The sequence below is a fragment of the Equus caballus genome, chromosome 18 (genome assembly GCF_041296265.1).
Source record: "Equus caballus isolate H_3958 breed thoroughbred chromosome 18, TB-T2T, whole genome shotgun sequence".
In the NCBI taxonomy this organism is placed as follows: Eukaryota; Metazoa; Chordata; class Mammalia; order Perissodactyla; family Equidae; genus Equus; species Equus caballus.
The window spans coordinates 70,284,076-70,299,289 of NC_091701.1; the positions used below are offsets into that span (position 1 = coordinate 70,284,076).

A 15,214-nucleotide genomic window follows, 5' to 3' on the forward strand; every position below is an offset into this window, starting at 1 on the left:
ATTATGAAATTTTTATTTTGACCAATCTAGTGTTAAATTGGAGTTCTGGATCTAGATAGAGAGATAGAGAGATAGATGATAGATGATGTACACACAGTATTCCTCTAAACAAAATCTCAGTTGTGTTGTCTGACAATGAGAATTTAGAATAGTCCACAGAATTCATTGGAAACTCATTTGCTACCAGTTCTCACTGGTTGTGTGTTCTGAGAACATCCCAACGTTTCCCGAAAATATAATGCTTTTTTATATCTTTCAGCCTTTGCTCTCCAGTGGTAAAGTATTTCTCTCTCTTTTTTTCCTTTAGCAAACTCCTAACAACTCTTCAAAACCCAATTCTAATATTCCTTAGATATGAAAGCTTGATATCAAGCAAAACCATTATATTAGAGATTTGATGATGTAAATCTCTTAAGATTCTGAACTTTATTTGTAGGAAGAGAAATATAGATAGGATAAATAAAAATCAAGTTAGTTTAAAAATCAAACTTGTGAGGCCAGCCTGGTGGTGTAGTGGTTAAGTTCATATCCTCTGCTTTGGTGGCCCAGGGTTCATGGGTTCGGATCCCAGGCACAGACTTACACACCACTCATCAAGCCATGCTGTGGTGGCATCCTACACACAAAATAGAGGAAGATTGGCACAGATGTTGGCTCAGGGACAATCTTCCTCACCAAAAAAAAAAAAAAAAAAAAAAAAAATCAAACTTAGGGAACAGTTTAAATACTATAAAGTAGCATTCTTTTCAAATAAAATAACCATGCCAACTATGCTAATAAAATTTTCCTATTTAGGCTCACTTTTCCCAAAAGGCAGGTCCAGAGTTGAGAATCAATAGAAATATTGAGAAAAATAGTGGATTTCAATTGTATTTTTTGTTTTTATTTTTTCAAAATTTAGTTTCTTGGCCCCACATCTTGAAATTTAAACCCAATGACCCAAGAATCTGTGCTTGAAAATATCTCCCCAAATGATTCTAATCCTCAACCATATTTAGATACAAGTTTCCCATCAGTTTTTAATGAACAAATAATGAATATATAAGTTCATTAAAAGATAATCAGCTTATATAATTGAATTTCCAAAGAAGTGCTTCTATATGGTTTGAATTATTTGGAGAGATTTCATTATGTTAATTTTTCGAAGCATTGTTCCAATTTACTACGTATTTTACTCTCTTTTTTTATTCTTTAAATATTCAGTGAACATTAGAGCTCTAGGTTCTTAAGATACAAAAATAAAAGAAACACAGTTGCCTCTGGAATTTCATATTCTAGAAGTTTGTAGAAGGCAAAGACAATCAAAAAAATATTTGAAACGCTGTCTAATGAGTCAAATCATTAACTCAATGTTAGTCAACAGATAATGTCTTGAGTTACTTCTAACTTCTCTCTCTGTACTCAGCATCATGTGTAGACTGCAGATTCTGGGACAGTCACAAGGTTCCTGTCCCCAGCAGTTTATAGCAACATGGCAATTTCAATGATGTATGTTAAGAGTTTTGATAAGGGAAAGTATAAGCTTCCATTATAAGTGAAAACAAAGGGCAGGGAAATCAGACTTAGAAGAGAGCTGCGGTCTTCTGTCCTGGCTGCACCTGGAATAACTCAGGGAATTTTCAGTAACTTCAATTCCTAGGCTGCATCCCAAACCAATCAAATCATAGTCTTTTCTTTTAGGATCCAGGTATCTGTATTTTTTAAAATTCCAGGCAATTTCAATATACGACAAAACATAAAATCTTCTGGCTAGATGGCTAGATAGAAGACAGCATTTTTTGTCTGATTTGTTAATGGATGAGTAGTAGTTAGCCAAATAAAGGGAAAAGGTGAAGGGAGGGGGGGAATCAAGATGTTTTCCAAGAGGGAGGAAAAATATTGCATGGTTTATGGATTTGAAAACGGAAAGATATCAGTTAAGTTGAATGCAATAGAGATGAATCTGTGTGGATGTAGGAAAAGGAAAATACAGGATCTAGTAAATTGCTTCTAAGTATTTAAATTTGTCTCAAAGATAGTGATTCTTAAACGTTTGTGAGCTTAAGAATCACTTGAGAAGCTTTTTAAAAATGCAGATTTCTGTACTCCTATTCCCAGAGATTCTGATTCCTTAGGTCTTGAATGGGAACCAGGAGTGCTAATTTTAAACAAATACTCTTACATTATTTTGATGTATGTAGTGTGGCAACCAATGCAGAGAAAGAAGGAGAGGGACCTAACTCAGATTTACCCTTAGAAAGATTCTTGAACGCAAAGAATAAATTTGAGAAATTCATCACTAGACTCAGGGAGGCCAATGTGTCCCTAGGGCTTGTCACAACAGAGTAGGCAAGAGGGGGCTAAAGCTTGGATTTGACATGTGGCAATGGAGACGGAAGCATATTTCACTTTTAGTTGTTACATTTTTTTAAATCTTTCTTTTAATTTTCTATTTTTTGTTTCTGATAAGAATTAATCTATTTTGTGAATTTTTTAAATCAAAGCACTTCAAGGAATAAAATTTTCTTTGGAGCTGACCCAATAGCATAGTGGTTAAGTTCACTCACCCTGCTCTGGTGGCTTGGGGTTCACAGGTTCAGATTCCAGGCTCGGACCTAGCACTGCTCATCAAGCCATGCTGTGGCAGCATCCCACATAAAATAAAGGAACATTGGCATCGATGTTAACTGAGTGACAATCTTCCTCAAGCAAAAAGAGGAAGATTGCAACAGATGTTAGCTCAGGGCCAATCTTCCTCACACACAAAAAAATTTCTTCGGTGTCATTTATTATTTGTTTTAATTTTTTTTACTGTGAAAGAGATATTGAATCCTTTAGTTTTCTTTTAAAGTCAACTCTTAATTATTTGGGGGTCAATGGCCTTGCTAATTGATTACCCACCCATGTGGCTTGTATGTCAGTAGTCCTTAGAATTTCTGAAGCTGGCTAGACAGTTAAGGAAAACAATGTGAATTGAACATTAACAAGCTTGACATGTTTGCTCTCCCTGTAACTTGACACAATTTAGAGATGTAATGCTAAATGGTATTTATTAATTGCTTTTGTTTTAATTAGAACTAAAATTTTCATTATCACACAACAGTTCATTCTAAGAAGTAATCTTTAATTAGGTTTTAATTTTATTCTCTATTCTACCTTCCGCCTTTTTCATCAAGCATTTAATGTCCTAAAAATTAGCACTTAAAAGCACAACAACATATGATGTAAACACAATTTTTTTGTAGACCTTAATTGATGATAAGTTATTAAATACTTCCTTTGTAAGAGGTAATTTTCATGTGTCTGATCTTACATATCATAAGATTTTAATGTGTAGGAAAAGTGAAACTATTATGAAATGAAACATTTAGCTTAGCTATTTATTTTATAACTACAGTTCTTTCTTTCTACTGCCATGGATAATTACCTCTCTCCATGCCTAACTCAACTTTTCTTTTTGTTTCTTTTTACTTTTAAGATCCTGTGCTAGCAGCAATTTATTTCGACATTGGTTCTCGCAAGGATGTCCACAAATTCTTGGACAACACTGACGTACTTATCTTTGTGGTTTCCCCGTATCTAATCCTCTCAGAAAAGTTCACACCTCATTCAAATCATCTACCAAGTTACTCTTTCGTATTTTATTTTCATAAGTATAGTTTATTTCTTTGCCCTTATTATTATATCTTAGAGACTGCCAGCTTCCAATTTTGCTATAGACCTTCTGTCAATGTGTTCTTTCCTACCAGTTGTCTGAGCTTGCTGATGCATACGTTTTTAAAGTCCATTTTCTTGGTTCTTTTATTCCCTTCCAATTCATGATCATTATCTCCTAAATTGCCTTCCACTATTACATTTTCAGCATATGAAATATAGGTAATGAAAAACGTTGCCAGCATTTGGTCATCTATTTTGAAATTCAGTGTCTTTAGAAAAGTTTTAAAACCCAAAAGTATTCTTACTTTTTATAATTTGACAATTTATTTTAAAACTAAGTGATTGGTGGTTCAAAGTATGTTCAAATAGTTTAAAGGCGATCCATTTACTTGGCAACATGTCTCTCTGGTGCCTGAATTTGCTGAAATGTCAGCTTATTTGTGATTTCTTAGGGAAACTGTCTAATCTAGATTGGATATTTCGGTATACTTTTAAAAACTCATGTTCGTTTCTATCATCCTGCTTTTGGTCAATATTTCCCTCTGCTTTCATTCTTTTTTCTGAAAGAAATCTTATTGTGCTTATCAATCAATTGTATCATTTTTTAGTATTAAATCCAATGGTTATTCACTATGATTTCGATATAGTTTACAAGATACCATTGCTCTGTCAAAATTGATATTGACCTGGCTGTTGGTAGTGACAAATTAACAGGTAACATGAGGGGTTCATTTAAGATATTTTGAAAAGTGAAACTAATTACTTATTAAAGTTTGGATTTCAGACCTCAAAAATCCTTTAGAAATCACCTACTGGCAAAAAGCAACAAAACATTAGTTCAATAAAACATCATATTTTTCTCATATCTAAAACAAGACTGTATGTTGACATACATTTATGCTATCAGTGACCTTATTTTCAAAAACTACCACATATATTTGTCAAAGCATTATGATGTTAAAGACAGAATACTGAAATATGCTTTTAATTATGGTTTTAAATTTAAAATATTTGCTATGAAAAATATTAACTTGAGTAACTTTAATATAACTAGTTGGGTAATTTTGGTTCAAACAAATTCTTGGAAATGTAGTCTAAAGTGACAATATTAAACTTAACCAGGGCCATGTGTTCTCTGAAAACAGTAATGGTTAAGACGTCTCCCCACTTTTTTGATTTCCAGGAAAAGGCTTGCTACCTATAACCATTGCTCCTCAAGGACTTAGTTAACTAATGTTCACTGATGCTCCATTGTTTACTTAAGATGAGATCACACACAGACTCTGCAAATTTCCTATCTTTGTCTCATAAATGATTAGCTGAACTGTTTGTACCTATGAAGCAGTCTGGACAAAATATCTGTTTACTTGACTTGACCAAACTTTCCTTAGTCTTCTCTCATTCCCCCAGGCCTCTGAACTTTGACCCACCACCCAGTCTGAGCCAGCATCAGAGCGGAAAAACAGCCCCTTCCTAAAGTTCCTCCCAAGAATTGCTGGACCATAAGCAGACACATTGCCTGGTCAACTATCTGATTACACCACCCACTCCCCAACACTGGATTCTTTCTAGCGTTGTTTTCCCCTCTATATAAAAGAAAATCTTTTCCTGCCTGACCTTTGAAACACTTGCAGATCTCTTGGTTGGAGGTTGATGGTACTATTGCAATAACTCCCGTCCCCTTAAAGAAGTAGTACTTTCGAATAAAGTCTGCCCTTAACTAAGTCCAGATTCGTTTTTTATTTAACAGAGGTAATAATAACAGGTATAAGAAATTCTCATTTAAATGGGCACTGAATAAGTTTGGGGCCAACATTTGAACATAAATCCTAGTTAACTATTTAAACTGATTTTATGTTTTATCATCTAGAGAGAGAGAATGTGTGCATGTGTGTGTGAAACCCGAGGGTATTTTATTTTTAAATGAATGTTGGAAAATATATTGTGAAATATATTGGAGAAAAATAAGATGATTTTGTAATTACCTAAGTTATTGTTCCTGTTTATAATATTATTTCCTTAGCTTATTTAAATAATAAATTATGTTAACTGAATGGAATTTGCATCTCAGGTACAAGGTGAGAAACTATAAACATGCAATTAAGAAAAAAAGAGGGCCAGGCCAGTGGCGCAGCAGTTAAGTGCAAACGTTCCGCTTCAGCGGCCAGGGGTTCGCTGGTTTGGATCCCGGATGCAGACATGGCACTGCTCATCAAGCCATGCTGTGGTAGCCACCCCACATATGAAGCAGAGGAAGATGGGCACGGATGTTAGCTCACGGCCAGTATTCCTCATCAAAAAGAGGAGGATTGGCAGCAGATGTTAGCTCAGGGTTGATCTTCCTCAAAACAAAAAAGAAAGAAAGAAAATAAAAACTTTCAGAAACTCATGGTATATTGGGAAGACAAATTAGGAAACAAGTAGTTACAATAAATTATAATTAAATTGGAAATTATTATGGTCCAATTTTTCACAAGGTGCTATGTGATAATAGAGGGCCTTTGATATCACAATGCAAGGGCAGGTTAAGAAAGGCGGCATTGAGATATCAGGGGAGAAAACCAAAGAAATAGAAAAGGGCAAGGAGAGACTGCAGGGAATGGCACTCGAGGATCATGGAAATCCTGTATAAAAATGTTGGTTTGAGGGAACACGGAGAATCTGATTCCTATTATCTTCAATATATTTTATCAATTGCTCTAGGCTAGAATACACAGAAAGCAGTTTCCGAAATGCTAGCCCATACCACTATGAAAAGTGATTTTACTATCTGGAGTTAAATGTTCCTTTGTACATAATTTTTTGTAAAATTTACATTTAGTGAACTGCCCAAATCTTGAAGCATCATATTTGATGAATTTAACCAAATGTATATAGCTGTAAAACATGCACTCTTATCAATACACAAAACCTTTTCATAAAGCTCCAGAAAGTTTCTCATGCCTCTTTCCTATCACCCCCTATTGATTCAGACTCTTTATAGGGAACTTTAACCCTAGATTAGTTTTACTTCTAAGAGAAGTTCCTGTAAATAGAATTATACAGTATTATAATGTATGTTCCACTTCTTTTGCTCAACATAATTATGTAATGCCTGTGAATCATCCATGTTTTTGCCTATATCAATACTACATTCTTTTCAGTGTTGTTGACTAATATTCAATTGTATTAATATTTAGTATTCCAAATGTGTTCATACATTTTCCTCCTGATGAACATTTGGATTTTTTCTAGTTTGAGGCAGCTGTAAATAAAGTTGCTACAATTATTTGCATCCAAGTATCTTTGTAAGTGTATGTTCTTGAGTGAATATCTAGAATAAAATTGCTAGGTCATATTAGGTGCATTTTTAACAATATCACAAATTGCCAGAAATTTTCCCTAAGTTATTATATGATTTTAAATTCCCATTAGCAATGTATGTGAGTGCCAGTTTGTCAACATCTTTATGAAAATATGTTTATTTTGTATTATATTGTTTATTTTATTTCTTTGTTTATTTTTGGACATTATATCTTATTTGAAGCTATCAAAAAATAAAACTCTAAGACAAGGAAAATAACATGAAGAATCTTAATTGCTGTTATACTGTTACAAAATAGTGAAGGCAAAAGATAGCTAAAGACAAACTTAAAAGTTAAGAATACTAAAACCAACCATAAAGCCTTACTGAAGAAATGGCACAATGAAATCCTCCATAAGAATAACATTTGTCGCAAAAGACTGATATGCAAAGGAGAGTTGACAAGATGAAAATCAGCAGTCATGTGCTTAAGACTAATCGGTATTGACTTTATTAAAAAACAAAAAACATCCTAATGATTACTTTGGGTGGGATAAACATAAGGTCAGTTTAAAATATTGAGTGTGAATAATATCTAAACAGGAAAATGGAATTAACAAATAAAATATTTTAACATTCTTATTGTTTTTAGAAAGAAAGTAAATATGTTGTGATATATCCTCTGAAATAGTATGTGTGACATTAAAATTTTATAGAGAACTATGATAGAGATAAAATTGAGGATATTTCTTTCAAATAATTAAAAAGAAAACATGAGAATAAAGAAAACTTGTCCAATCAAAAATGATATGAATAGGACTTTTTTAAAGAAGTTTTTAAAAAACAGGGTAATGAGGGAGGGGTGATATCAACATCATATCACAGCAGAGTGAGTCCTTCCCTCAGTCTCTCCCCACTAAGATGCAATGAAAAGGACATTCATAAACCAACAGAAAACATTCATAGAACACAGTAGATTTCTGAGAGATCCATACAGCCATATGTCTGAAGGCGGGACTGCTGGACACCCCTGGGAGGCAGTGGAAGGAGGTAAGTGGATCCCCTCTCCCTCCTGAGAAGCAGCATCTAGGGTGTGGGACCTTTCTGGTGGCTGGCACGAAATGCTGAGAGGAGAAGGGGGAAAAGGCAGCCTTCCATGGGAATGCTTCACTCTCAGAGTTGCCTCCCAACCTGTGGGAATGCTGCACACCGAGGTGACTAAACAAACGTGGGGCCCTCCACACCAAGCCAAGGAGCCCAGGCTGGCAGAGAGTGAGCACAGAGTGGGAGCTCATCAGATGATGTGCAGGAAAGAAAGTGCCCTTTGCCCCCTCGGCTCACCAGCTGGGCCCGTCGACCAGAGCAGGGGATCTCTAGCAGTGGCAGCCACCAGGCAAACACAGACAGGCCTTGTCAGTACAGCTTCCAATGGACAGGCAAATATGCCAGGGGTTGTGGGGGGCTCAGAAAACACAACTCCTGCATCCCCAGTGACAGCAGGTGGCATCTGCAACTGGATACTACCACTATGCAATGGCAAAAGTCCACTCCATCAAATAGAATGAAGAAGGAGATTAACATTCCAGACCAGAAGGAAAATGACAAGCACCCAGAAATCAATCCTGAAGTCATGGAAATTTATAATCTAAATGACAGAGAATTCAAAATAGTTATAATAAAGAAACTCAACTACTTACAAGAAAACTCAGAAAGACAGTTCAATGATCTCAGGAATAAAACTAATGAACAGAAGAAATTCTTCACAAAAGAAATTGAAACTATAAAAAAATTTAGAAATGTAGAAGATGAAAAACATAATGAATGGGATAAAGAAACATCTAGAATCCATAAAAAACAGAACTGATATTATGGAGGACAGATTTAGTAATTTAGAGGACAGAAATATAGAAATGCTGCAGATAAAGGATGAGAGAGATCTAAGACTAAAAAGAAATGAAAAAATTCTCTGAGAAATATCTGACTCGATTGGGAAATGCAACGTAAGAATTATAGGTATTCCAGAAGAAGAAGGGAGGGAGAAAGGAGCAGAGAGCTTGTTCAAAGAAGTAATAGCTGAGAACTTCCCAAACCTGTGGAAGAAGTTGGAATTACATGTAAATGAAGCTAATAGAACTCCCAACTGCATCAATGTAAAAAGACCTCCAAGGCACGTATTAGTAAAAGTGACAAAAGTAAATGGCAAAGGAAAATATTAAGGGCAGCAAGGCAGAAGAAAATAACTTACAAAGGAACCCCTGTCAGGCTTTCAGCAGATTTCTCAGCAGAAACCTTACAGGCTGGGAGACAGTGGGATGATATATCAAAATTCTGAAAGACAAAAAACTTTAGCCAAGAATACACTATACAGTGAAACTATCCTTCAGATACAATGGAGAAATAAAAACTTTCCCAGATAAACAAAAGCTGATGGAGCTCACTGCTAGAAGACCCCCTGTACAAGAAATTGTCAAGAAGATCCTTATACTTGAGAAAAAATAAAAGGTTTACAAAGCCTTGACCAAGAAGATAAATAGACAGGCAAAATCAGAAAATTGCAGTTCTCTATCAGAACACGTTAGCAAACACTTAATTGTAACATTAAAGATAAAGGGAAGGGAAGCATCAAAAATAACTATAATCACTTCATTTTAATCACCAACTCACAACACAAATGGAATAAGTTGTAACAATAATAACTGAGATGAGGAAGAAGAAAGAGATGGAACCTGCTTAGACTAAGGTAATAAGAGGCAATCAGAAAATGGATTATTTCATCTATGAGATCTTTTATGCAAACTTCACGGTAACCACTAAAAAAAAATTCAGAACAGAGACACAAGTGATAAATAAAGAGAAAACTATCATAGAGAAACATGAAACAGAATTGAAGTTGGAAATACTTAGGACAAGAAACAAGGGAAATACAGAACAACTGGAAAACAAGTGATAAAGCGGTAGTAGTAAGCCTTCGTTTATCAATAATGACTCTCAATGTTAATGGATTGAATTCTCCAATCAAAAGACACAGAGTGGCTGGATGGATTAAAAAACAAGACCCAACAATATGCTGCATCCAGGAAACACATTTAAGTTCTAAAGACAAACACAGCTCAGAGTGAAGGGAGGAAGATGATGCTCCAAGCTAATGGCAAACAAAAGAAACCAGGTGTTGCCATACTTATATCAGACAAAGTCGACTTCAAGATAAAAAAGCAATGAGAGACAGAGGGGCAATATAAAATGAGAAAAGGGACAATTCACCAAGAGGACATAACATTTAATGCATATGCACCTAACACAGGAGCACCAAAGTACATAAAGCAACTATTAACAGACCTAAAAGGAGAAATTAACAGCAAAACAATAAGGGTAGGGGACCTCAACACCCCATTTACATCAATGGATAGATAATCCACACAGAAAATCAACAAGGAAATAATGGAATTAGACAAAATACTAGACCAGATGGACTTAACAAATATATATATACAACATTTCATCCAAAAACAGCAGAATACACATTCTTCTTGAGTGCACATGGAACATTCTCAAAGATAGACCATATATTGGGAAACAAGGCAAGCCTTAATAAACTTAAGAAGATTGAAATCATTTCAAGCATCTTTTCTGAGCATAATGCTATGAAACTAGAAATCAAGTACAAGAAAAAAAGCTGGGAAATTGACAAATATGTGGAGACTAAAAATGATGCTACGAAGCAACCAATGGATCTATGAAGAAATTAAAGGAGGAATCAAAAAATATCTAGAGACGAATGAAAATGAAAATACACCATACCAACCCATACCAACTCATATGTGATGCAGCAAAAGCAGTCCTAAGAGGGAAATTCATAGCAATACAGGCCCGCCTTAAGAAACATAAAAAATTTTAAATAAGCAATCTTAAGCTATACCTAACAGAACTAGCAAATGAACAGACAAAGCCCAAAGTCAGCAGAAGAAGGGGAATAATAAAAATTAGAGCAGAAATAAATAAAATGGAAACCAAACAAAACAGTATAAAGGATCAATGAAACTAAGAGCTGGTTCTTTGAGAAGATAAACAAAATTGACAAACCTTTTGCTATACTCACTAAGAAAAAAAGAGAGAAGGCTCAAATAAATAAAATGGCCAAGTGGTTAAGTTCTCCTGCTCTGCTTCAGCGGCCTGGAGGTTTGGTGGTTTGGATCTGGACATACATACCACTCATCAAGCCATGCTGTGGCATAGAAGAACTAGAAGGACTTACAGCTAGGATCTACAACTATGCACTGGGGCTTTGGGGAGAAAAAAAAAGAGGAAGATTGGCAACAGATGTTAGCTCAAGGCCAATCTTCCTGAAGCAAAAAAAGAAATCTAAGTAAATGCTATTTTCTGGTAAGCTGCATAAAAAGCAAAAACATAGAAAATTAAGATGAAAGAATCAATATTTTTATATCTATATTTATACACACAACCATTTATAATCTGGCAAAAATATAGCAAAGAATAGTTAATGTAACCACATTAATATTAGATGAACCAAACTTTAAGACTTTGAAATAAAAATCTTTTATTTCATTTATAAAATAACTAATTCATAAGCTAGGTAATTCTAAAGCTAATAGCCTAAAATTGTATGTAAAAACTGGCAGCTTTATAAGACAAAATTGACCTATCTGCCCTCTTAGTGGGAGATTTCCTATTAAAATTAATTTATTTAATTATAAAATTAGATATGTAATAAATATTTAATTAATACATAATGCAATCAAGATATACTATAGATGCTGAAAGACTTAAAGAGTTTGACCTACTGGACATTTATCATATAGCGAGCCTTAACAACTGGAGTTGATACACACAAACATTTTAAAACTTAGCATGTAACAGACTGTAAAGCATTTACAACAAATATCAAATAACACATATTATACAAAGTACATGCAGCAATCACAATGCAAATACAAAAAAAGAACTTAACATGCAAATCTCCGTACTTTGGTAAAAAATACTTTTAATAACTTATAGGTTAAAAAAAAAAAAGCCTAGAACTAAATGACAATAAAAATATCACTTGTCTAAACTTGCTTAATGCAGGTAAAATGGCATTAGAAGGAAATGTATAGCCTTGAATGCACATATTGCCAAAGGGAAAAAACTGAAAATTAATGAGCCAAACGTAGAATTTTAGAATCCTAAAAATGAACAATAGAATAACAGAAATAATATTGAAGAAAATAATATAGTAAAATTGAAACGCATATTATGTAATAGTAAAATATATATAGGATAGATCAACAAAATCAATTCACTAATTGAAAAGATTAATATAACATACAAACAAAGCATATTTGATCAAGTTAGAAAGCTAAATAGTGGGGCCGGCCTGGTGCTGTGGTGGTGAAGTTCACATGCTCTGCTTTGGCGGCCCAGTGTTCACAGGTTCAGATCCCGGGCACGGCCCTAGCACTTGTCATCAAGCCATGCTGATGACATACAACGTAGAGGAAGACTAGCACGGATGGTAGCTCGTGAGCAATCTTCCTGACACACACTTAAAAAAAGTGAAACAGACACAAAGTACTAATGTAAAGAAAAAGATGACGTAACTATAGAAGCTGTCAATGAGATGAACAAATTTAGGCCATATGTGAAAACTAGACAACATGAATAAATTCTTTGAAAAATAATTACTTACCAAATCTAACTTAAGCACAAATTAAAAATTATCAGTCCTGAAGCCATCAAACTAATTTAAAAGATATTTAAAGATTTGCACACCAAAAAATCCCAGGTGTTTTGTGGGTTATTCATGGGACAGATAATTCTAATCTTATGCAATTCTTCCAGAGACAATAAAGAGGGACCATTAGTATGTCATTCACTTTATGATGCTGGTACCAAACCTGACAAGGACAATAGGAAGAAAGAAAATTATATAACATTGTTACTGATGAACACAGGTAAAAATATATTAAATAAAAAGTTATTACACCAAATTTAATCATACATTAAATGAAATAATTATGCATCACGACCATTCCGGAAACCCCACCATATGAATCTTCTCCATCTTTCACATCACAAAATATGTCATCTGGTGGGAAGAAAAATGATGCTTTTGAAATGTATTGTAGCGTTTTCTTTGTTACATTTTTCAACGTGTCAGTCATTTCAGAGGATTTTGAAGTTCAATAAATTCACCATTTCACTAAGAACAGAGTCTCAGAGTCACAGACACACATTCACAGAAACAAATGCAATCGGGTTAGCTTTCTCTCTTGCTGTTTAAGTCTTGATCCTACGTTGGAAGCAGTAGTGTTGCAGGGTCCACTGGATTGTCTCTGGTTTCCACTTGCTTGTATCTGAGGCATCTGTCACAGTGTGATCTAAGGAATGACAAAAGCCTATGCTGGGGAAAGCCTGTGGTTGCGGTTTTCACTTGAAAAGGATGTTTCTTTGGAACTTTTGTTGTGCGAGACTAAAACACAGAGTGTGGTTTGCTATGAGCACTAGAAATACAATAAACATATGCTCTCAAGAATCTGCTGAACTTGCTATGCAGATAAAATGAGATATTGCCTGACAATTAAGGTAAATTAAGCAGCTGTTTCTTACTATATTGTGCTAATGCTGCTTCAAAATTGTAAATTGTTGATGGGATATCAGAATGAGAAGGAAACAACATCATTTCACATCTCTGTAGCAGTTCATGTCATGATTATCATAAGAAGCAAATGTTTTTGCAGCTGGTAGTGACTAGAAATAAACTGTGACAATCCAAGGAAGCTTTTTAAACTGAATAAATGGTAAAAAGTAATAGAATTAGACATGCCAGTTGATCATTTTTGAGAAAGTCAGACTCACTGAATGCTCATGTGCGACTACTGCAAGAGGTAATTGACACCAGTGTTGAGCATGTCAGCTTTCCAACTGAAACTGAAGAACTCAAAAGAGTAAGCTGGAAAATACACAACACTCTTCTTAATATCTTAAAGACTAATGAGTACTCTAAAAAATTAAAAAGCAGACCTACAGAACTCAAACGTTGGTATTTAAGATTGAGTATTGAAATTTTAGTGGAAAAGAAAACAAAGAACATGGGTTCAATTGGAACAGATACCTTGTTATTTCACTCAGCTGCCCTACTTTTTCATGTTATCTGAATACCTTAAAAGCATTTCCCCAATGCGTATAAAAGTCTAGAAATTAAGAAGAAGAAAGCTTTGAAGAAACCATGAGTTTTGCCGTGATTGGCTTACCTCAAATGATTCTTTTTTTTTATATCTGGCAATTTGTTTTTCTTTTCTTTTCTTCTGCATTTCTTTCAGAGATAGTCCTGAATTATCAGGAAAGAGAAAGAATATTTTATTCCCCTTTACATATCTGAACACAATAAATAAAATTCCATGTCCACACATATGTATCTCAATGAAAGACTTTTTTTACAGTTTTATTGAGAAATAATTGACATTCATCACCATGTAAGTGTAAGGTGGACAGCATGATGGTTTGATTTACACATATTGTGAAATGGTTGCCACAATAGGTTTAGTCAGCATCCATCATCCCATATAGATATAATAAAAAGAAACGAAAAAAATTCTTCTGATGATGAGAAGCCTTAGGATCTACTCTCTTAACTTTCCTATACATCAGGCAGCAGCGTTAATGAGATTCATCATGCTGTAATTTACATCTCTAGATCTTATTTGTCTTATAACTGGAAGTTTGTACATGTTGACCATCTTCCTTCAATCCCCTCATTGAAATATTTTTATTTTTGCTTGATTATAGTACTGAAACTTTATTTTATAAAGTAAATATCTCATGCACATTTCTTTCTTCCTTTTTTTTTTTTTTGTGGGGAAGATTGGCCCTGAGCTAACATCTGTTGCCGATATTCTTCTCTTTGTTAAATATGGAATGGTTCACGAATTTGTGTGTCATCCTTGTTCAGGGGCCATGCTAATCTTCTTTGTATCATTCCAATTTTTTTTTTTAGGATAGATGCTGCTGAAGCAAACTTTCATGCACATTTCTTTGCACAGAATGGACAATCAATAAATACTAATAAAAACAGGAGCAAATTCCATTCATTAAATACATCCTGGACCATTTTGTAAACAGTTTTAGAACTTGCCAAGCATTCAAAAGTTTTGGTTTACTTTTATTCTCTTTCTTGTACTAAGTTTTTAAATGATAGCATTTTAGATCACCATATTCTACTGTCCTACCGTCTGTCATTCTTCTAAGGAATTTCAGTGATATTAAGGTTTCCGTGTGTTCTGTGATGCATTACCTTGGCAA

General features: G+C 34.4%; 1 non-coding gene across 1 annotated transcript; it reads right to left on the bottom strand.

Annotated features, from left to right (window-relative positions):
- Positions 1–14,819: 14,819 nt before the first annotated feature.
- LOC111768937 (U6 spliceosomal RNA) lies at positions 14,820–14,922 on the bottom strand. The gene has a single exon (XR_002801620.1). It is a non-coding gene; the product is annotated as a U6 spliceosomal RNA (small nuclear RNA).
- Positions 14,923–15,214: the final 292 nt, after the last annotated feature.